General features: G+C 68.7%; 1 pseudogene across 1 annotated transcript; it reads left to right on the top strand.

The window, feature by feature from the left end:
- The first annotated feature begins 564 nt into the window (after positions 1 to 564).
- Positions 565 to 22,484, top strand: LOC309604229 (annotated as a pseudogene). The gene is made up of 16 exons (XR_014230899.1): positions 565 to 892; positions 3,443 to 3,508; positions 3,630 to 3,741; positions 3,836 to 3,932; positions 4,750 to 4,768; positions 5,228 to 5,336; positions 6,772 to 6,831; positions 11,669 to 11,753; positions 16,055 to 16,100; positions 16,731 to 16,857; positions 17,510 to 17,730; positions 18,328 to 18,528; positions 19,331 to 19,472; positions 20,023 to 20,130; positions 21,014 to 21,121; positions 22,244 to 22,484. The product of XR_014230899.1 is annotated as an uncharacterized misc_RNA (transcript).
- Positions 22,485 to 23,130: the final 646 nt, after the last annotated feature.

Here is a 23,130-nt window from a genome sequence, read left to right as displayed (position 1 = left end):
CTACGTAAACAAACGCATTTTGGGGGGTTTCAACCCAAATAAACCCATTTTTGGGGCTCCTACGTGCTCTAATTCCTGTAGGTCCTACCGAAACGGAGCCGTTTGTGTAGGTCCTACGTAAACAAACGCGTTTTGGGGGGGGGATTTTGGGCAAATAAACCCATTTTTGGGGGGTTTATGTGCGCGAATTCCTGTAGGTCCTACCAAAACGACGCCATTTTGTGTGTGTGTGGGGGGGGGGGGGTTACATCACCGCGCCCAATCCCCGTGGCTCTTACGTCAACAAACGCCTTTCCGGGTGGGGTGGGGGGGGGGTTCTTACGTCAGCAAAGGGGTTTGCGGAGGTGCTACGTCATCAAAACAGACAGCATCACACACACACACACACCCCCCCCCGCAGTCCTCACCGCGGTCCGCTCCTCCGGAGAGAAGCGAACGCCTCCGGGTCGGGGAGGCGGAAGGAGCCGAAGCGGAGGCGGAAAGAGCCGAAGGAGAGGCGGAAAGAGCCGAAGGAGAGGCGGAAAGAGCCGAAGCGGAGGCGGAAAGAGCCGAAGGGGAGGCGGAAGGAGCCGAAGGGGAGGCGGAAGGAGCCGAGGAGTCACGGAAAGAGCCGAAGCGTCGTCGCGGTGAGCCGAATCGCTTCCGGAAGTTGCCGAGCGGCTTCCGGAAGTTGCCGAAGCGTTTCGGCGGAAGGAGCCGAAGCGGCAGGGACGGGGCGGGCGCTGCCGAGGAGCGGTTGAGCGGCGCCACACAAGATGGCGGACGGGGAGGAGGTGACTCTGGACGGGCGGCCGCTCCATCTGCTCCGCGTCGCCGACCTGAAGGCGGCCCTGGAGCAACGCGGCCTGGCCAAGAGCGGACAGAAAAGCGCCTCATCAAGCGGCTACGCGGGGTGAGGGCGGCCGGGCGCGGCGGGACGGAGCCGAGGAGACGGGGGGAAGATTGGGGGGGGGGGGGGGAAGGCGGTGACCGGCGGCGCATGCGCCATCGCCCCGGTTCCCCCCCCGCCCCCCCCCCCCCCCGCCTCGGTTTCCCGCCAACGGCTGAGGGGAGGCGGGCGCATGCGCGGAGCGCGATCGTGGCGGAGTTTGGGGGGGGGGGGCAGCGGGGGGGGGGGGGAGGGGGGGAGACCCCCGGAGCTGAGGAGTTTGAGGTAAAAGTGGGGGGTTTGGGGGAAAAAAACGGGTTTGGGGGAGTTTGTGGGGGGGTTTGGGGTAAAAATCCGGGTTTGGGGGAGTTTGTGGGGGGATTTGGGGAAAAAATCCGGGTTTGGGGGAGTTTGTGGGGGGATTTGGGGAAAAAATCCGGGTTTGGGGGAGTTTGTGGGGGGATTTGGGGAAAAAATCCGTTTTTTGGGGAGTTTGTGGGGGGATTTGAGGTGAAAGTCGGGTTTCCGGGAGTTTGTGAGGGGATTTGGGTAAAAATCCGGTTTTGGGGGAGTTTGTGAGAGGGTTTGGGGTAAAAATCCGTTTTTTGGAGAGTTTGTGAGGGGATTTGAGGTGAAAGTCGGGGTTTGGGGGAGTTTGTGGGAGGATTTGGGTAAAAATCCATTTTTGGGGGAGTTTGTGAGGGAATCTGGGGTAAAAGTTGATTTTGGAGGGAGTTTGTGAGGGAATTTGAGGTAAAAATCACGTTTTTGGGGAGTTTGTGGGGGTATTTGAGGTAAAAGTCGGGGTTTGGGGGAGTTTGTGAGGGGATTTGAGATAAAAATCACGTTTTGGGAGAGTTTGTGGGGGGATTTGGGGTAAAAAATCCGTTTTTTTGGGGAGTCTGTGAAGGGATTTGGGTAAAAATCCATTTTTTTGTGGAGTTTGTGAGGGGATTTGAGGTAAAACTCGGGGTTTTGTGGAGTTTCGGGGGGGGGGATTTGGGTAAAAATCCGTTTTTTTGGGGAGTTTGTGAGGGAGTCTGGGGTAAAAGTTGATTTTGGAGGGAGTTTGTGAGGGGATTTGAGGTAAAAATCCGTTTTTTGGGGAGTTTGTGGGGGATTTGGGGTAAAAATCACGTTTTGGGAGAGTTTGGGGGGGATTTGAGGTAAAAGTCGGGGTTTTGGGGAGTTTGTGAGGGGATTTGGGGTAAAAAATGCGTTTTTGGGGGAGTTCTGGGGGGGATTTGAGGTAAAAGTCGATTTGGGGGGGAGTTTGTGGGGGGTGTGAGGGGATTTGGGGTAAAAAATCAATTTTTGGGGAGTTTGTGAGGGGCATGGAGGTGAAAGCCGCCGTTCGGGGGGGTTTGTGAGGGATTTGAGGTAAGAGAGTAGCGTTTGGGGTAAAAAAGTCGCGTTTGGGGGGTTTGAGGGGGGTCTGAGGAGATTTGAGGTAAAAGTCAGCGTTTTGGGGGGTTCGAGGGGGCTGTACGCGGAGTTGGGGCGAAAATTGCTTTTTTCGGTGAGGTTGCGAGGGGATTTGGGGTAAAAACCCGTTTTTTGGTGAGGTTGCGAGGGGATTTGGGGTAAAAATTGCGGTTTGGGGGAGTTTGTGAGGGGATTTGGGGTAAAAATTGGGGTTTTGGGGTGTTTGTGAGGGGATTTGGGGTAAAAATCGGGGTTTTGGGGTGTTTGTGAGGGGATTTGGGGTAAAAACCTGCATTTTGGGGTGTTTGTGAGGGGATTTGAGGTAAAAATCGGGGTTTTGGGGTGTGTTTGTGAGGGGATTTGGGGTAAAAATTGCGGTTTGGGGGAGTTTGTGAGGGGATTTGGGGTAAAAATTGGGTTTTTGGGGTGTTTGTGAGGGGATTTGGGGTAAAAATCGGGGTTTTGGGGTGTTTGTGAGGGGATTTGGGGTAAAAACCTGCATTTTGGGGTGTTTGTGAGGGGATTTGGGGTAAAAATTGGGGTTTTGGGGAGTTTGTGAGGGGATTTGGGGTAAAAAGTGGGGTTTTGGGGTGTTTGTGAGGGGATTTGGGGTAAAAATTGGGGTTTTGGGGTGTTTGTGAGGGGATTTGGGGTAAAAACCTGCATTTTGGGGGTGTTTGTGAGGGGATTTGGGGTAAAACTCGGGGTTTTTGGGGAGTTTGTGAGGGGATTTGGGGTAAAAATTGGGGTTTTGGGGTGCTTGTGAGGGAATTTGGGGTAAAAATCGGGGTTTTGGGGTGCTTGTGAGGGGATTTGGGGTAAAAAATGGCATTTTGGGGGGGTTTGTGAGGGGATTTGGGTTTTTTTGTGGGGTCTGAGGGGATTTTGGAGGATTTGGGGGGATTTGAGGGGTTTGGGGGTGTTTTTCGGTGATTTGGGGGATTTGGGGTGGTTTTGGGGGGGGTTGGGGGCGATTCGGCAGTTTTGGGGGGGTCTGTGGGGCTTGGGGGATGATTTGGGGGCGATTTGGGGGGTTTTGGGGGGTCTGGGGGGGGATCGGGGGGGTTTTGGGGGGGTCTGGGGGGTGGGGGGGCTGTTTTTCGGGGCCGATTCGGGGGGATTTGGGGGTGACGGCGCCGGCCCCCGCAGGCGCTGATGCTGGAGAACCTCCAGAAGCACTCGACCCCCCACGCCACCTTCCAGCCCAACTCCCAGGTGAGAGACCCCCCCAAAACCCCCCCAAAATCCCCCCCCAAATCCCCCCCCAAACCCCCCCAATCCCCCCCAAACCCCCCCAAACCCCCCCAAAACCCAAAACGGCCCCGATTCCCCCCAGATCGGGGAGGAGATGAGCCAGAACAGCTTCATCAAGCAATACCTGGAGAAGCAGCAGGAGCTGCTGCCGCAGCGGCTGGAGCGGGAGGCGCGGGAGGCGGCCGAGCTGGAAGGTGAGGCCTGGGGGGGGGGGCCCCCCCAAACCCCCCCCGCACCCCCAAATCCGCGGGGTTTAACCCCAAAATCTTTACCCCCCCCCCCTCGCAGCGTCGGGGAGGAGCGGCCCCGCGCCCCAGCAGCCCCAGGACTCGGAGGAGGAGGGGGGGCGGAAGCCGGAGCGTCGCGGCGGGCCCGCCTCCGCCAGGTAACGACCCGGGGGGGGGTCCCCCAAATCCTCACACACCCCCCCCCCCCTCACAATTTCGGGGTGTCCCCCCCCCCCCACCATTTTAACCCCGTTTCCCTCCATTTCGGCCATTTTGGGGGGCGTCGGCGCCGTTTTCGGGGGCGCCTCCCCCGTTGCGCAAGGTTTTATGATTTGGGGGGGGGGTCCCCCTTATTTTGGGGGTCCCCCTCCCCGATTTTGGGGTCCCCTCCCCGGTTTTGGGGGGGTTCCCCCCCAGTTTTGGGGCGGGTTCCCCCCCGATTTTGGGGCGGTTTCCCCACCGATTTTGGGGCGGTTTGCGCCTTATTTGGGGTCTCCGCCATTTTGGGGGCGGTTCCCGGCCATTTTGGGGGGGGGGGGGGGGGGTTCCCTTACGTCAGAGCGGGGAAGCGTTGATAGTTTGGGGGGGGTTCCCCCCCCATTTTGGGGTTCCCCCCCATTTTCGGGGGGTTCCCCCTCGATTTTGGGGCGATTCCCCTCGATTTTGGGCCCGTTCCCGTACGTTTTAGGGGGAATCAGTGATGTTTTGGGGGGGGGTCCCTTACGTTTTGGGGGGGGTCCCCGATATTTTGGGGGTTCCCCCTTATTTTGGGGGGGGCCCCCCCTCCCTCTCCCCCCTCGCCCTCTCCCCCCCGCCCCATTTTGGGGCCGTTTCCCCCATTTTTGGGGTTCCCCCCCCCCTCTTTAAGGGGGGGGTTCCCCTCTCTTTGGGGGGGGGGGGTCCTCTCTCTCTTCGGGGCCCCTCCCCCTTTCGGGGGGGCCGGGCCCCGCCCCTGACCCCGCCCCCTCCCCGCAGGCCACGCCCCCGAGGGGGGGTGCGGAGGGGCCCCCCCCGCGGGCGCCGGGGGGGGGGGCGGGCGGCCCCCCCTGAAGCCGGGGGAGGAGGAGGAAGAGGAGGAGGAGGAGAGGAAGGGGAGGGGGAGGAGGAGGAGGAGGAAGAGGAGGAGGAGGAGGAAGAGGAGGAGGAGGAGGAGGGGGGGGGGGGATGGAGCCCCCAAGCCCCAGGAGGGGGAGCCCCCCGGCCCCTCCCCGCCCGCAGGAGGGGCCCCCCCCCGCCCGCGGAGGGCGGGGCTGAGGGGGGGGGGGGGGCCCCGCGCCCCGCCGGCCCCCGCCCGCCTCCCCCTCCCCGCCCCCGCTGACGGAGGGGGCCGCGCCCCCCGCCCCCCCCGCGGGAGGGGGAGCCCCCCCCGCCCCTGCTGACCAAGGAGACGCCCCCCCCCCCTCCCCCGGGGGGCGGGGCCGCCCCTCCCCCCCGCTCCTCCTCCCCCGCCTCCGCCGCCGCCTCCTCCTCCTCCTCGCCGCCCCCCTCCCCCTCCTCCCGCCGCACCTCCCCCTCCCCCCTCCCCGCCGGCCTCGCCCGCCAGCAGCGCCGGCAGCAGGAAGGTGAGCGCCCCCCCCCCCCCCCCCCGGGGGCACTGGGGGGGACTGGGAGCAACTGGGGGGGGGCTGGGGGCGCCTAGGGCCAACTGGGAGCCAACTGGGAGCGCCTAGGGCCAACTGGGGGGGATACTGGGAGCACCTAGACTGAACTGGGACCCAACTGGGGGCACCTAGACCCAACTGGGGGGATACTGGGAGCACCTAGACCCAACTGGGACCCAACTGGGGGCACCTAGACCCAACTGGGACCCAACTGGGGGCACCTGGAGCCAACTGGGGGATACTGGGAGCACCTAGACCTAACTGGGGGGATACTGGGAGCACCTAGACCCAACTGGGACCCAACTGGGGGGATACTGGGAGCACCTAGACCCAACTGGGACCCAACTGGGGGCACCTAAACCCAACTGGGACCCAACTGGGACCCAACTGGGGGCACCTAGACCCAACTGGGACCCAACTGGGACCCAACTAGGGGCACCTGGAGCCAACTGGGGGGATACTGGAGCACCTAGACCCAACTGGGAACCAACTGGGGGTGCTGCCTAGACCCAACTGGGGAGATACTGGGGGCACTGGGACCCAACTGGGGGGTAATGAAGGCAACTGGGGGCATGACAACCCAACTGGGAGCCCCCAGACCCAACTGGGAGACCCCAAACCCAAACTGGGAGATGCGAAACCCAACTGGGACCCAACTGGGAGACCCCCGGACCCAACTGGGAGCCCCCAAGCCCAACTGGGACCCAACTGGGAGGTTCCCAAACCCAACTGGGAGGTCCCTAACCCCAACTGGGAGCCCCCAGGACCCAACTGGGAGCCCCCAAACCCAACTGGGACCCAACTGGGAGCCCCCCAAACCCAACTGGGATCCAACTGGGAGGTCCCTAACCCCAACTGGGAGACCCCCGGACCCAACTGGGACTCAACTGGGAGGCTCCCAGTGCCAACTGGGACCCAACTGGGAGCCCCCAGACCCAACTGGGACCCAACTGGGAGCCCCCAAACCCAACTGGGACCCAACTGGGAGCCCCCAGACCCAACTGGGAGGTTCCCAGGACCCAACTGGGAGCCCCCAAACCCAACTGGGACCCAACTGGGAGCCCCCAAACCCAACTGGGATCCAACTGGGAGGTCCCTAACCCCAACTGGGAGGACCCCCGGACCCAACTGGGACTCAACTGGGAGGCTCCCAGTGCCAACTGGGACCCAACTGGGAGCCCCCAGACCCAACTGGGAGCCAACTGGGAGGCTCCCAGTGCCAACTGGGACCCAACTGGGAGCCCCCAGACCAACTGGGAGCCCCCAAACCCAACTGGGACCCCAACTGGGAGCCCCCAGACCCAACTGGGGGGTTCCCAGACCCAACTGGGAGCCAACTGGGAGGCTCCCAGTGCCAACTGGGCGCCCCCCCGACCGCTAGCCTCCCCCCCCGCAGGGCGGCACCCAGGGTCCCGGGGGGGCGGCGGCCCGCCTGCCCCCCGAGCCAGCCCCCGCGGTGAGTGGGGCTATGGGGGGGGCTATAGGGGCTATGGGGGGGCGGGGGCCCTATGGGGGGGCTATGGGGGGGCTATAGGGGGGGCTATAGGGGGCAGGGGGGGCCTTATGGGGGGGCTATAGGGGCTATGGGGGGCGGGGGGCTATAGGGGGGGCTATAGGGGCTATGGGGGCGGGGGGCCCTATGGGGGGGCTATAGGGGGGCTATAGGGGGGGCTATAGGGGGCAGGGGGGGGGCCTTATGGGGGGCTATAGGGGCTATGGGGGGCGGGGGGCCCTATGGGGGGGGCTATAGGGGACGGGGGGGCTCTATAGGGGGGGGCTATGGGGGGCTATAGGGGCTATGGGGGGTGGGGGGCCCTATGGGGGGGCTATAGGGGGGCTATGGGGGGCTATGGGGGCTATAGGGGGGGCTATAGGGGGCTATGGGGGCTATAGGGGGGGCTATAGGGGGCTATAGGGGATGGGGGGCTCTATAGGGGGGGCTATGGGGGGGCCCTATGGGGGGGCTATAGGGGACAGGGGGGGCTATGGGGGGGCTATGGGGGGCTTATAGGGTGTCTATAGGGGATGGGGGGGCCTTATGGGGGGGGCTATAGGGGAGGGGGGGGCTCTATAGGGGGCCCTATGGGGGGGCTATAGGGGACGGGGGGGGCTATGGGGGCTATAGGGGGGGCTATGGGGGGGGCTATAGGGGGCAGGGGGGGCCTTATGGGGTGTCTATAGGGGATGGGGGAGCCTTATGGGGGGGCTATAGGGGATGGGGGGGCTATAGGGGGCCCTGGGGGGGGCTATGGGGGATGGGGGGGCTCTATAGGGGGGCTGTAGGGGATGGGGGGGCCCTATGGGGGGGCTATGGGGGACAGGGGGGCTATGGGGGCTATAGGGTGTCTATAGGGGGACGGGGGGGGGCTCTATGGGGGGGGCTATAGGGGACGGAGTGGGCTATGGGGGGACATGGGGTGTCTATAGGGGACAGGGGGGCCCTATGGGGGGCTATAGGGTGTCTGGGGGGGGGGCTATGGGGGACATAGGGTGTCTATAGGGCATATGGGGGCTATAGGGGATGGGGGGCTCTATGGGGGGGCTATAGGGGACAGGGGGAGCCTATGGGGGGACATAGGGTGTCTGTAGGGGATATGGGGGCTATAGGGGATGGGGAGGCTATAGGGTGTTTAGGGGACAGGGGGGCTCTATGGGGGGGCTATAGGGGACGGGGGGGGCCTATGGGGGGACATAGGGTGTCTATAGGGGAGGGGGGGGGCTATGGGGGACATAGGGTGTCTGTAGGGGATATGGGGGCTATAGGGGATGGGGGGGGCTATAGGGTGTTTAGGGGACAGGGGGGCTCTATGGGGGGGCTATAGGGGACGGGGGGGCCCTGTGGGGGGCTATAGGGTGTCTGTAGGGGACGGGGGGGGGCCCTATGGGGGGACACATGGTGTCTATAGGTGACGGGGGGGGGCTATAGGGGACAGGGGGGCTATAGGGTGTCTGTAGGTGATGGGGGGGCCCTATGGGGGGCTATAGGGTGTGGCTATAGGGTGTCTATAGGTGATGGGGGGGGGCTCTGTGGGGGCTATAGGGTGCCTATAGGGACGGGGGGGGCTATGGGGGATATACGGCGTCTGTAGGGGATGGCAGGTCCCTCGGCGTGCTCTATAGGTGACGGGGGGGGCCCTATGGGGGCTATAGGGTGTCTATAGGAGATGGAGGAGCCCTATGGAGGACATATGGCATCTTTAGGGATGGGGGGAACATACGGCGTCTGTAGGGGATGGGGAGTTCCCTGAGCGTGCCCTATAGGGGCAGGGGGGCCTATGGGGGATATATGGTGGCTTTGGGGGACATATGGCGCCTTTAGGGATGGGGGGGCCCTGGATGTGCTCTATAGGTGACGGGGGGGCCCTATGGGGGCTATAGGGTGTCTGCAGGGGATGGGGGAGTCCTGGGTGTGCTCTGTAGGGGATGGGGGGCTATAGGGGGGGCTATAGGTGTTGGGGGGGGGCTCTATAGGGGCTATAGGGAGCTCTGTAGGTGATGGGGGGGGCCCTGCGGGGGGTCTATAGGGGACGGGGGGGGTCCTGGGGGACTCTGGGAGGATGTATGGTGTCTGTGGGTGAGGGGGGGGGTCTCGGGGGGGGATGTATGGCATCTATAGGGGATGGGGGCCCAATGAGGGGCTCTTACAGTGTCTATAGGGGATGGGGGTCTGGGGGGGGGGTCTGTAGGGCGTCTATAGGTGACGGGGGGTCTCGGGGGGGGGATGTATGGTGCCTATAGGTGACGGGGGGTCTCTGGGGGGATGTATGGTGTCTATAGGTGACGGGGGGTCTCTGGGGGGGGGGGATGTATGGTGTCTATAGGTGACGGGGGGTCTCTGGGGGGGTGTATGGTGTCTATAAGTGAATGGGGGGTCTCGGGGGATGTATGGTGTCTATAGGTGACGGGGGTCTCTGGGGGGGATGTATGGTGTCTATAGGTGATGGGGGTTGCTGTGGGGGTCTGTACAGTATCTATAGGGGACGGGGGTGTCTCTGGGGGGATGTACGGCATCTATAGGTGATGGGGGATCGCTGGGGGGGGGCGTATGGTGCCTATAGGTGACGGGGGGGTTCTGTGGGGGGATGTATGGCGTCTATAGGGGACGAGGTGTCGCTGTGGGGGGATGTATGGTATCTATACGTGAACGGGGGGGTCTCTGAGGGGGATGTACGGTGTCTATGGGGGATGGGGGGTCTTTATGGGGGGATGTACGGTGTCTATAGGTGATGGGGGGGTCTCTGTGGGGGGATGTATGGCATCTGTAGGGGATGGGGGTCTGTGTGGGGGGATGTGTGATATCTATAGGTGACGGGGGTCTCTGGGGGTCTGCATGGTGTCTATAGGGGATGGGGGTCTCTATGGGGGGATGTATGGCATCTATAGGTGAACGGGGGCGTCTCTGAGAGGGATGCATGGTGTCTATAGGTGATGGGGGATCTCTGGGGGGGGATGTACGCTATCTATAGGCGAACAGGGGGTCTCTGCGGTGGATGTATGGCACCTATAGAGGATGGGAGGGTCTCTACGGGGCTCTATGGTATCTATAAGTGAACGGGAGGGTTTATGGGGGGGACGTACAGTATCTATAGGGGATGGGGGGTCTCTCTGGGGGGGACGTACGGCATCTATAGGTGATGGGGGGTCTCTATGGGGGACGTATGGCATCTATAGGTGATGAGGTGTCTCTCTGGGGGGGACGTATGGCGTCTATAGGTGATGGGGGGTCTCTGGGGGGATGTATGCCATCTGTAGGCGATGAGGTGGCTCTATGGGGGGACGTATGGCATCTATAGGTGATGAGGTGTCTCTCTGGGGGGGACGTACGGCGTCTATAGGGGAGGGGGGCCTATGGGGCTCTGTGCGGCGCCCGTAGGGGGGTGCCTATAGGGGAGGGGGCGGCGGGGCCGCGGCCCCTCCCCCGCCCCGCCCCTCCCCCCGCCGCGGGGGCTGCCGGGTAAGCGGCAAGATGGCCGCCCCGCCCGCCTGCGGCTGCCCCGCACAATAGAGAGGGGGGGAGGCCCCCGGCCGCCCGCCAGGAGGGGTGAGGGGGGGCGGGGGGGCGGGGGGGGGCCGTGGGGCGGGGGGCGGCTGGGGACTGTGGGGCTGGGGGGGAGCCGTGGGCTGGGGGGTTCTGTGGGGCTGGGGGGGGATGTGTGGGGCTGGGGTCTGTGGGGCTGGGGGGGCCGGGGTCTGTGGGGCTGGGGGGGGTTCTGTGGGGCTGGGGGGGTTCTGTGGGGCTGGGGGGGGATGTGTGGGGCTGGGGGGGTTCTATAGGGCTGGGGGGGCTGGGAGCCGTGGGGCTGGGGGGGGAGCCGTGGGGCTGGGGGCTGTGGGGCTGGGGGGGTTCTATAGGGCTGGGGGGGCTGGGGGGTTCTGTGGGGCTGGGGGGGAGCCGTGGGGCTGGGGGCTGGGGGGGCCGGGGTCTGTGGGGCTGGGGGGGGATGTGTGGGGCTGGGGGGGTTCTGTGGGGCTGGGGGGGTTCTATAGGGCTGGGGGGGCTGGGGGCTGTGGGGCTGGGGGGGTTCTATAGGGCTGGGGGGGCTGGGGGGTTCTGTGGGGCTGGGGGGGAGCCGTGGGGCTGGGGGGGTTCTATAGGGCTGGGGGGGCCGGGGGTCTTGTGTGGGGCTGGGGGCTCTGTGTATAGGGGGGATCCGTGGGGCTGGGGGGTTCTATAGGGCTGGGGTCTGTGGGGCTGGGGGCTCTGTGTATAGAGGGATCTGTGGGGCTGGGGGGGGGCTGTGGGGCTGGGGGGGGCCCTATAGGGGGGAGTCTGTGGGGCTGGGAGGGATCTGTGGGGCTGGGGGGGGCTGAGGGGGGTCTATAGGGTGGGGGGGCTGTATAGGGGTCTTGTGTGGGGCTGGGGGGGCTCTGTGGGGCTGGGGGAGTTCTACAGGGGGATTCTGTGGGGCCGGGGGGGATCTATGGGGCCGGGGGGGGGCTGTATAGGGGGAGTCTGTGGGGCTGGGGGGGGCTGTGTGTGGGGCTGGGGGCTCTGTGGGGCTGGGGGCTCTGTGGGGCCAGGACCCTTTTCGGGGGGGGGGGGGGGGGGGGGAACCCCCCAAGTGTGGGGCAGCCGTGGGGCGCCACCCCCCAAGTGTGGGGCAGCCGTGGGGCGCCAGCTGGACCCGGCACAGGCTGGGGGGAGGGGGGGGCGTCTGTGGGGCAGGGCCCCCCCCCCTGTTCGGAGCTGCCATGGGGCAGGGCCCCCCCCCCCGGGCGGGGCGCTGTGGGGCCGAGCCCCCGCTGTGGGGCAGCCGTGGGGCCGGCCCCACTGATCGCCTCCCCTCCCCCAGCGAGGAGCCCATGGAGCTGGGACCCCCCCCCGCGGCGGGGGGCTCCCCCCCCAGCGCCCCCCCCGAGCGCCCCCCGGACCCTGAGGTAACCGGGGGGGGGGGTGGGGGGGTGGGGCCGCCCCCCAAGTGTGGGGCAGGGCGGGGGGTGGGGGGGGGGCCCTTCCCTCCTGCACCCTCCCCCCCGGCCCCCTCTGCCCCACGGCGGCCGCGGGCGACCCCTAGGCTCACGTGGGGGGCGCCCCCCCCCTCCATCCACTTGGGGGGCGCCCCATAGCGGCAGGGCCCCTCTGCCCCTCCCCCCGTTCACTTGTGGGGCACCCGGCGGCGGCGGGGGTGGTTAACGAGGTCGTTAGGGGGCCGCCCCTCCCCCCCCCCGCCACGCTCACTTGGGGGGCGCCCCACGCCGGCACCTCCGCGACCCACATCTCACTTGGGGGGCGCCCCACGCCGCCGTGGGTCCCCCAGCTCCCCCCCCGCCTCCACTTGGGGGGCGCCCCACGCCGCCGTGGGTCCCCCAGCTCCCCCCCGTGCCTCCACTTGGGGGGCACCCCACGCCGCCGTGGGTCCCCCAGCTCCCCCCACGCCTCCACTTGGGGGGCGCCCCACGCCGCCGTGGGTCCCCCAGCTCCCCCCCCGCCTCCACTTGGGGGGCGCCCCACGCCGCCGTGGGTCCCCCAGCTCCCCCCCCGCCTCCATTTGGGGGGCGCCCCACGCCGCCGTGGGTCCCCCAGCCCCCCCGCCTCCACTTGGGGGGCGCCCCACGCCGCCGTGGGTCCCCCAGCTCCCCCCCCGCCTCCACTTGGGGGGCGCCCCACGCCGCCGTGGGTCCCCCAGCCCCCCCGCCTCCACTTGGGGGGCGCCCCACGCCGCCGTGGGTCCCCCAGCCCCCCCCGTGCCTCCACTTGGGGGGCGCCCCACGCCGCCGTGGGTCCCCCAGCCCCCCCCGTGCCTCCACTTGGGGGGCGCCCCGGGACCCCCAGGACCCCCCAAACGTCTCTCTTTTGGGCACCCAGCGCTGGCCTAAAGGACCCCCGGGACCCCCACCTCCCCCGCGGGGGGGGGCACCCAGCGCCACCCCACGGAGCTCCCGGACCCCCACCGTCTCACTTGGGGGGCGCCCCCCGCCCCACGGATCTCCCGGACCCCCAACACCTCACTTGGGGGGCGCCCGAACCCGCTTGAAGGAACCTGCGGGACCCCCAACGTCCCACTTGGGGGGCGCCCCACGGCCGGAGGGAGCTCGGGGAGCCCCACGCCTCACTTGGGGGGCGCCCAGCGTCCCGCTTAGGGGGCGCCCCACGGCTGGAGAACCTCCGGGACCCCCCCACCTCGCTTAGGGGGCACCCAACCTCCCACTTATGGGGCACCCCACAGCCAGAGAACATCTGGGACCCCCGACGTCCCACTTGGGGGGCGCCCCACGGCCGGAGGAGCTCGGGGACCCCCAAGATCCCACTTATGGGGCACCCCACGGCTGAAGAACCTCTGGGACCCCCAGCATCCCACTTATGGGGCAACCCAACGTCCCACTTATGGGGCGCCCCACGGCTGAAGAACCTCTGGGACCCCCAAGATCCCACTTATGGGGGCACCCAAGATCCCACTTATGGGGCGCCCCACGGCTGAAGAACCTCTGGGACCCCCAAGATCCCACTTATGGGGCACCCAACGTCCCACTTATGGGGCGCCCCACGGCCGGAGGAGCTCGGGGACCCCCACTTGGGGGCGCCCCACACCTCGAGGACCCCCGTGACCCCCAAGTCGCCTCCGGGGGCAACCAAGAGCTGCTGCAGGACCCCCAAGTCTCTCTTGAGGGCAACCAACGTCTTCTGAAGGAGCCCCGCGACCCCCAAGTCCCTCCTGGGGGCAACCAACGTCTGCTCGAGGACCCCCGGGGCCACCAAGTCTCCTCTGGGGGCTACCAAGATCTCCAGGACCCCCAAGTTCCTCCTGGGGGCAACCAACATCTGCTCGAGGACCTCTGGGGCCACCAAGTCTCCTGTGGGGGGCAACCAAGATCTCCAGGACCCCCGGGACCCCCAAGTTCCTCCTGGGGGCAACCAACATCTTCTCAAGGACTTTTGGGGCCACCAAGTCTCCTGTGGGGGCTACCAACATCATCCTGAGGACCCCCGGGACCCCCAAGTTCTTCCTGGGGGCAACCAACATCATCTCGAGGACCCTCTGGGGCCACCAAGTCTCTCCTGGGGGCAACCAATGTCTGCTCAAGGACCCCTGGGCCACCAAGTCTCCTCCGGGGGCAACCAAGACCTCAAGGACCCCTGGGACCCCCAAGTTCCTCCTGGGGGCAACCAACGTCTGCTCGAGGACCCTCTGGGGCCACCAAGTCTCTCCTGGGGGCAACCAAGATCTCCAGGACCCCCAAGTCCCTCCTGGGGGCAACCAATGTCTGCTCGAGGACCCCCGGGACCCCCAAGTTTCTCCTGGGGGCAACCAACATCATCTCGAGGACCCTCTGGGGCCACCAAGTCTCCTCTGGGGGCTACCAACATCATCTTGAGGACCCCCGGGACCCCCAAGTTTCTCCTGGGGGCAACCAACATCGTCTCAAGGACCCTCTGGGGCCACTAAGTCTCTCGTGGGGGCAACCAAGATTTCCAGGACCCCCAAGTCCCTCCTGGGGGCAACCAACATCGTCTCGAGGACCCCTGGGGCCACCAAGTTCCTCCTGGGGGCAACCAACATCTGCTCGAGGACCCTCTGGGGCCACCAAGTCTCCTGTGGGGGCAACCAAGACCTCAGGGGACCCCCGGGACCCCCAAGTTCCTCCTGGGGGCAACCAACGTCATCTCGAGGACCCTCTGGGGCCACCAAGTCTCCTCTGGGGGCTACCAACTCCAGCCGGGGACCCCCGGGACCCCCAAAAGCTCACTTATGGGGCAGCCCCACGGATCGCCGGGACCCCAAAATCACTTGGGGGGCAACAACCTGGACCTCCGGGACCCCCGCGTCACTTGGGGGGCAGCCCCACGGATCGCCGGGACCCCCAGAACCTCTTGGGGGGCCGCCCCACGGACTTCTGAGACCCCTAAATCACTTGGGGGGCGCCCCACGGACTGCAGGGACCCCCACGTTCGCTTAGGGGGCAGCCCCATGGATCTCCAGGACCCCTGAAAGCTCACTTATGGGGCAGCCCCACGGACCTCTGGGACCCCCAAGAACTCGTGTGGGGCACCCCACGGACCTTCGGGCCCCTCCCACCCCCACTTATGGGGCAGCCCCACGGACCTCCGGGACCCCCACATCACTTGGGGGGCAGCCCCACGGACTGCAGGGACCCCCACATCACTTGGGGGGCACCCCACGGACCTCCAGGCCCCTCCCACCCCCACTTATGGGGCAGCCCCATGGACCTCTGGGACCCCTGAATCACTTGGGGGGCAGCCCCACGGACTGCAGGGACCCCCACGTTCGCTTAGGGGGCAGCCCCACGGGTCTCCAGGACCCCCGAAAGCTCGCTTATGGGGCAGCCCCCACGGACCTCTGGGACCCCCCAAAAGCTCACTTATGGGGCAGCCCCACGGACCTCTGGGACCCCAAAAGCTCACTTATGGGGCAGCCCCACGGACCTCTGGGACCCCCGAATCACTTGGGGGGCAGCCCCACGGATCTCCAGGGGCTCCGCCATCTTGTGTGGGGCACCCCACGGACCTCTGGGGACCCCCCGAATCACTTGGGGGGCAGCCCCACGGATCTCCGGGACCCCCCGCCCCCGCTTATGGGGCAGACCCACGGACCTCTAAGAAGCTCCCCCCCCACCCCAAAACCTCTTGGGGGGCCGCCCCACGGATCAGCAGGACCCCCACCCCCCACTTGTGGGGCACCCCACGGATCTCCGGGACCCCCCCCCCCCCCCGCAAAACCTCACTTGGGGGGCACCCCACGGACTGCAGGGACCCCCACCCCCACTTGGGGGGCACCCCACGGACTGCAGGGACCTCCCCCCACTTGGGGGGCACCCCACGGACCTCCGCACCCCCCCACTTGTGGGGCAGCCCCACGGATCTCCGGGACACCACCCCCCCCCATAAAGCCTCACTTGGGGGGCCGCCCCACGGACTGCAGGGACCCCACCCCCACTTGTGGGGCAGCCCCACGGATCCCACCCCCACCACTTGGGGGGCAGCCCCACAAACCCCCTCCCCCCCCCCCCCCCCCCCCCCCCCAGCGCCATGGGGCAGCCCCACGGGGTGGGGGGTGGGGGTGGGGGGGGAGGGGGTGGGGGATGGCGGGGGGGGCGGGGTCAGGAGGGGGCGGAGCCCGGCCCCCGCCCCCCCCCGGTGCTGACGTGGGCCCCCCCTCCCCCCCCCGGGGGTCCTCTCCCCTCCCCCCTCCCCCCCCGGCCCCTCCCCCCTCTCTCCCCAGAGCCCCGCCCAGCCCAAGGCCCTCAAGAGGAAGATCGCCGTCCTCTGTGAGTGGGGGCGGGGCTTGGGGGGGGGGCGGGGCTTCGGGGGGCGGGGCTTGGGGTGGGGGAGGGGCTTGGGGGTGGGGGAGGGGGGTGAAAGCAGGGGGGGGTGCGCGGGAGGAGGGAGGGGGGTGAGAGCGGAGGGGGCGGGGCTAAGGTGGGGTGGGCGGGGCTTGGGGAAGGGGCGGGGCTTCGGGGGGCGTTGTGTGATGGGGCGGGGTTAAATCGGGTGGGCGGGGCTTAGGAAAGGGGGCGGGGCCTGGGCCTCTGTAGGGGTGATGTTAAATGGGGGCGGGGCTTAGGGAAAGGGGGCGGGGCTTAGGAAAGGGGGCGGGGCCTGGTCTTCTATGGGGGTGTTGTTAAATAGGGGTGGGGCTTAGGGAAGGGGGCGGGGCTTGGCCTCCGGGGGGGGGGGGCTTTAAATGGGGGTGGGCGGGGCTTGGGTGTCTGGGGCGTGGCTACAACGGGGGTGGGCGGGGCTTGGGGAGGGGGGCGGGGCTGGGGGGCACGAGAGGGGGCTGTGGGGTGGGCCAAGGGGGCGGGGTTTGTGGGGCGGCGAGTGGGGGGGGGGGGCGTGTCCCTGCGTGGCCCCGCCCCCGCCCCCCCCCCGACGAGCCCCCTCCCCCTCCCCCGCAGCGGCCACCAAGGGCCCGGAGCCCGAGGCGGGGGGAGGGGCGGGGGGGCCGCAAGCGGCGCTGGGGGGCCAGCACGGCCAGCGGCCCCAAGCGCCCCCTCCATCAGCATCACCACCGACTCCCTGCGGGTGAGCCCCGCCCCCACGCCCCTCCCCCACCCCACACCCCTCCCCCACACCCCCCCCACCCCCCGGGCGTCGCCACCCCCTGCCTGCGGGTGAGCCCCGAATCCCCCCCAAATCGCCCCTCCCCCCCCCCCCCCCAATCACCCCCCAACCCCCCCAGGAGCCCAAAATCCCCTGAAATCACCCCAAAATCCGCCCCTCCCCCCCCCGGGAGCCCCCCATCCCCCCCCAGGAGCTCCAATTCCCCCCCAAACCCCTCCCCCACCTTCCCAGGAGCCCCCAAATCCCCCCCAAATCGCCCCTCCCCCCCCCAAAACTGCCCCCCATCCCCCCAGCAGCCCCAAAATCCCCCCGAATCCCCCAAATCCCCCCCAAACCCCTCCCCCACCCCCCCCGGGAGCCCCCAAATCCCCCCGAATCGCCCCAAAATCTGCCCCTTCCCCCCCCCCGGGAGCCCCAAAATCCCCCCAAACCCCTCCCCCACCCCCCCAGGAGCCCCCAAATCGCCCCTCCCCCCCCAATCGCCCCTCCCCCCACCCCAAATCCCCCTCGGGGCCCCCTCCCCCGGTGTGGGTGGGGGCTGGGGGGAGGGGCGGGGTGGGGGGAGGGCCGTCCCCCCCCCCTCGCGCTGACGGCGCCCCTCCCCCCCCCGCAGAGCCTGATCCCCGAGATGAAGGCGGGGGGCGGGGGGCGGGGCGGAGGCGGGTGGTGGAGCTGCACGCGGAGGAGGGGCCGATGGAGGAGGAGGAGGCGGCGGCGGGGGGAGGGGCCGGGGACAGGGGCCGGGGCCGCCCCTCCCCCTCCGCCTCCCCCTCCCCCACCCCACCCCCACCACCACCCACCCCCCCCCTGAAGATCTGCCGCACCGTCACCCAGGTGGGAGCGCCCCTCCCCCCACACCGCCCCGTGAGCCCCTCCCCCCCCGCCCCTCCCCCCCCTTCTCTGACCCCCCCATGACCCCTCCCCCCGCTCCCTTACCCCTCCCCCCACCGACCCCCGCACCTCCCCCACCCCTTTGACCCCTCCCCCACTCGTGTGACCCCTCCCCCACCCCATTGACCCCTCCCCCCACTCCTCTGACCCCTCCCCCCACCCCCTGAACCCTCCCCCCCACTGGCCCTGACCCCTCCCCCCACCCCACTGACCCCACCCCCAACCCCTCCCCACCCCCCGACCCCTCCCCCCACTGATCCCAACCCCCTCCCCCACCCCACTGACCCCACCCCCAACCCCTCCCCCACCCCCGACCCCCTCCCCCCACTGACCCCCGACCCCTCCCCCATCCATCTGACCCCTCCCCCCACTGACCCTGACCCCTCCCCCACCCCCCGACCCCTCCCCCATCCATCTGCCCCCTCCCCCCACTGATCCCAACCCCCTCCCCCACTGAGCCTGACCCCTCCCCCCGTGCCCCCCGGCCCCTCCCCCACCCCGGCCCCTCCCCCACCCCTGACCCCCCCCCGCTGCCCGCAGGTGGTGCCGGGGGAGGGGCAGGCGAACGGGCAGGAGGAGGAGGAGGAGGAGGAGGAAGGCGGGGGGGGGGGGAGGGGAAGGGGGGGGGCGGGGAGGAGGAGCGGGCGCAGCCCCTCCCCCCCGGCGGCGGCCCCGCCCCTGCCGCCGCCACCGCCCCTCCCCCCGCCCCGGCCGAGGGGGCCCAGCCCTCCCCCCCGGCGAGCAGGAGGGGAAGAGAGGTGAGGGGGGGGCACTGGGGGGGACTGGGAGGGACTGGGAGGCAACTGGGGGGCAACTGGGGGGCACTGGGAGGGGATTTGGGGGAACTGGGAGGGAATTTGGGGGGCACTGGGAGGAACTGGGGGCGACTGGGAGGGACTGGGATGGAGTGGGGGGGAACTGGGGGACACTGGGAGGAACTGGGAGGGACTGGGAGGGGATTTGGGGGAACTGGGGGGCACTGGGAGGGGATTGGGGGGAACTGGGAGGGGATTTGGGGGGACTGGGATGAAACTGGGGGGAACTGGGAGGACTGGGAGGGGACTAAGGATGATTTGGGGGGAACTGGGATGGACCGGGGGGGTTGACTGGGAGGGCACTGGGATGGTACTGGGACATACTCGGGAGGGACTGGGGGGGGGGATTTGGGGGAGCTGGGGGGGACTGGGAGTGAGCTGGGATGGACTGGGACATATTGGGGGGCACTGGGAGGGCGGGGGGGGGACTGGGAGGGGACTGGGATGGAGTGGGGGGTAACTGGGAGGGAACTGGGGGGAACTGGGATGGACTGGGGGGAACTGGGATGGACTGGGGGGGAACTGGGAGGGGGACTGGGAGGGAACTGGGGGGCACTGGGAGGGGATTTGGGGGGACTGGGAGTGAACTGGGATGGACTGGGACATACTGGGGGGGCACTGGGAGGGCAGTGGGGGGGACTGGGAGGGACTGGGGGGGGTCACCGGTCCGTACTGGTCCGTACTGGTGTGGGCTGGGAGTGACGCGGCGGCCGCCCCCCTCCCCCCAGGCGAGGCCCCGCGGCGGGGGATGGGCGCCCAGCCCCCGCCCCCTCGGGCTCTGCCTCCCCATCGACGACCCCGTGCGGGCCGCGCCCCGCCCCTCCCCCCCCCGCGCCCGCCCCTCCCCCATCGTCCACACTCTGCAACCTGGTGAGGCCCCCGCCCCCGCCCGGGGGGGGAGGGGGAGGGGGGGGGAGGGGCCGGGAAACCCACTTGGGGGGTGGGAAATCCACTTGGGGGGCAGCTGTGGGGCTGGGAAATGCCCTTGGGGGGTGGGAAATCCACTTGGGGGGCAGGTGTGGGGCTGGGAAATCCCCTTGGGGGGTGGGAAATCCACTTGGGGGCAGGTGTGGGGCTGGGAAATGCCCTTGGGGGGTGGGAAATCCACTTGGGGGGCAGGTGTGGGGCTGGGAAATGCCCTTGGGGGGTGGGAAATCCACTTGGGGGGGCAGGTGTGGGGCTGGGAAATCCACTTGGGGGGCTGGGAAATTACTTGGGGGGCAGGTGTGGGGCCGGGAAACCCACTTGGGGGGTGGGAAATCCACTTGGGGGGCAGGTGTGGGGCTGGGAAATGCCCTTGGGGGTGGGAAATCCACTTGGGGGGCAGGTGTGGGGCGGGAAACCCACTTGGGGGGCTGGGAAATGCCGTTGGGGGGCCGGTGTGGGGCTGCCCCCCCGCTGCCCCCCGGCCGCCCCCCAGGTGCGCCCCTTCACGCTGGGGCAGCTGAAGGAGCTGCTGGGGCGGACGGGGCGGCTGCGGGAGGAGGGCTTCTGGATCGACAAGATCAAGTCCCACTGCTACGTCACGGTGCGTGGGGCGCCGTGGGGCGCCGTGGGGCGGCCCGTGGGGCGGTGGGGGGCAGCCGTGGGGCGGCGGGGGCGGCGGGGGAGGGATGGGTGGGGGGAGGTCCCGGGAGGTTCTGGGGGGTTCTGTGGGTGCTACGGGGCGTTACGGGGCGCTATGGGGTGCTGTGGGGTGCTGTGGGGCACTGTGGGGTGCTGTGGGGCGGCGGGGAGGGACGGGTGGGGGGAGGTCCCGTCAACTTCTGGGGGGTTCTGTGGGGTGCTATGGGGTGTTATGGGGGTGCTGTGGGGTGCTATGGGGCACTATGGGGTGCTGTGGGGTGCTGTGGGGTGCTATGGGGTGCTGTGGGGCGCCGTGGGGCGCAGTGGGGCGGCGGGGAGGGACGGGTGGGGGGAGGTCCGTCAACTTCTGGGGGGGTTCTGTGGGTGCTGTGGGGCGCTATGGGGTGCTGTGGGGTGCTATGGGGCACTGTGGGGCGCTATGGGGTGCTGTGGGGCGCTATGGGGTGCTGCGGGGCGCTATGGGGTGCTATGGGGCGGCAGGGAGGGACGGGTGGGGGGAGGTCCTAGGAGGTTCTGTGGGGCACTGTGGGGTCCCATGGGGTGCTATGGGGCGCCGGGGGGTGCTATGGGGCGCTGTGGGGTCCCATGGGGTGCTATGGGGCGCTGGGGGGTGCTATGGGGCACTGTGGGGTCCCATGGGGCGCCATGGGGCGCTATGGGGCGCTATGGGGCACTGGGGGGGGCTGTTAAGGGGCGCTGTGGGGCAGACTGTGGGCGTTGAGAGCAGCCCTACCCCCCGCTCCTCCCCCCTGGGGGGAGCCGTGGGGCGGCCGTGGGGGCAGCCGTGGGGCGGCCGCTGACCGGGCCCCGCCCTGCCCCCCAAGTACGCCTCGGTGGAGGAGGCGGTGGCCACCCGCAACGCCCTGCACGGGGTCAAGTGGCCCCAGTCCAACCCCAAGGTGCTGGCGGCCGACTTCGCCGAGCAGGAGGAGGTGCCGTGGGGCAGCGCCGTGGGGCAGCGCCGTGGGGCTGGCGGGCGGTTATGGGGCGGGGGGGGGGGGGGCGGGAGGGGGACTTGGGGGGGGGTGCTTGTGGGGGCGGGGGGGGTGGCACTTGGGGGTCCTGGGGAGCACTTGTGGGTCCGGGAGTCACTTGGGGGGCAGGAGGGGGGAGTTGGGGGGGGATCACTTGTGGGTCTGGGGGATGACTTGTGGGTCCGGGAGGGCACTTGTGGGGCAGGAGGGGGATATGGGAAGATCGGTTATGGGTCTGGGTAGTTCACTTATGGGTCCGGGGGATCACTTATGGGTCTGGGCAGTTATTTAGGGGTCTGGGTGGTTCACCTGTGGGTCGGGGTGGCTCACTTGTGGGTCCGGGGGGGGCGCTTAATGGGTCTGGGCAGTTTACTTATGGGTCCAGGTGGCTCACTTATATGGGTCTGGGCAGTCACTTATGGGTCGGGGCGGTCACTTGTGGGTCCGGGTGGCTCACTTGTGGGTCGGGGCGGTCACTTATGGGTCGGGGCGGCTCACTTGTGGGTCCCGGTGGTTCACTTATGGGTCTGGGCGGGTCACTTATGGGTCCGGGGAGTCACTTGTGGGTCCGGGCAGTTTGCTTGTGGGTCCAGGTGGCTCACTTATGGGTCCCGGCGGTTCACTTATGGGTCGGGGCAGCTCACTTATGGGTCCCCGGCGGTTTACTTATGGGTCTGGGTGGTCACTTATGGGTCCAGGTGGCTCACTTATGGGTCCCGGCGGTTCACTTATGGGTCGGGGCAGCTCACTTATGGGTCCCGGCGGTTCACTTATGGGTCTGGGTGGTCACTTATGGGTCCCTGGCGGTTCACTTATGGGTCTGGGTGGTCACTTGTGGGTCCCGGTGGCTCACTTATGGGTCCCCGGCGGTTCACTTATGGGTCTGGGTGGTCACTTGTGGGTCCCGGTGGCTCACTTATGGGTCCTGGCGGTTCACTTATGGGTCTGGGTGGTCACTTGTGGGTCCCGGTGGTTCACTTATGGGTCCCGGCGGTTCACTTATGGGTTGGGGCGGTCACTTGTGGGTCGGGGCGGTCGCTTGTGGGTCCGGTCGCTGACGTGTGGGTCGCGCCCCCACAGCTGGACTTCCACCGGGGGCTGCTGTCGGAGCGGGCGGAGGCGGGGGGGGAGGAGGCGGGGGCGGGGCCGCGGGGCGGGGGCGGGGCGGGGGCGGGGCGGGGGGGGCGGGGCGGGAGGCGGAGCGGGCGCAGCGGGCGGAGCGGGAGCGGGAGATGGAGCGGCGGGAGCGGACGCGGGGGGGGAGCGCGAGTGGGACCGCGACAAGGGGGCCCCCCCGCTCCCCCAGCCCCTCCCCCCCCGGGCCCGGCCCCGCCCCCGGCCCCTCCCCCGCCGCCGCCGGCCCCCTGCCCCCGCCGCCCCCCCGCGGCCCCGGCCACGCCCCCCGCGAGCCCCGCCCCCGCCACCGCCCCCCCGACAAGGAGCGGCCCGGGGGGCGGGGCTGCCGCGAGGCGCGGCCCGACAAGAGAGGGTGAGGGGGCGGGGCTATGGGGGGCGGGGCTTATGGGGGGCGGGGCTGGGGGGCTGGGGGTGGGGCTATGGGGCAGCGGGGGTGGGGCTATGGGGCTGGGGGCGGGGTTATGGGGCTGCTATGGGTGCGGCAATGGGGCTGGGGGGCGGGGCTATGGGGCTGGGGCGGGGCTATGGGGCTGGGGGCGGGGCTATGGGGCGGCTGTGGGGCAGTGCTATAGGGTGGGGATGTGGTAATGGGGTGGCTATGGGGGCGGGGGGCGGGGCTATGGGGCTGGGGTGTGGTTAGGGGGCGGGGCTATGGGGCTGGGGGTGGGGGTTATGGGGCTGGGGTGTGGTTAGGGGCGGGGCTATGGGGCTGGGGGCGGGGCTATGGGGCTGGGGTGTGGTTATGGGGCAGCTGTGGGGCAGGGGGCGGGGCTATGGGGCAGCTATGAGTGTGGCTACGGGGCGGGGGGCGGGGGCTATGGGGCTGGGGT

Source organism: Platalea leucorodia, assembly GCF_965183815.1.
Source record: "Platalea leucorodia genome assembly, contig: HAP1_HAP1_SCAFFOLD_487, whole genome shotgun sequence".
Taxonomy (NCBI): domain Eukaryota; kingdom Metazoa; phylum Chordata; class Aves; order Pelecaniformes; family Threskiornithidae; genus Platalea; species Platalea leucorodia.
Note: the sequence above shows the minus strand (reverse complement) of the source record. Positions and strands in the feature narration are given on the sequence as shown.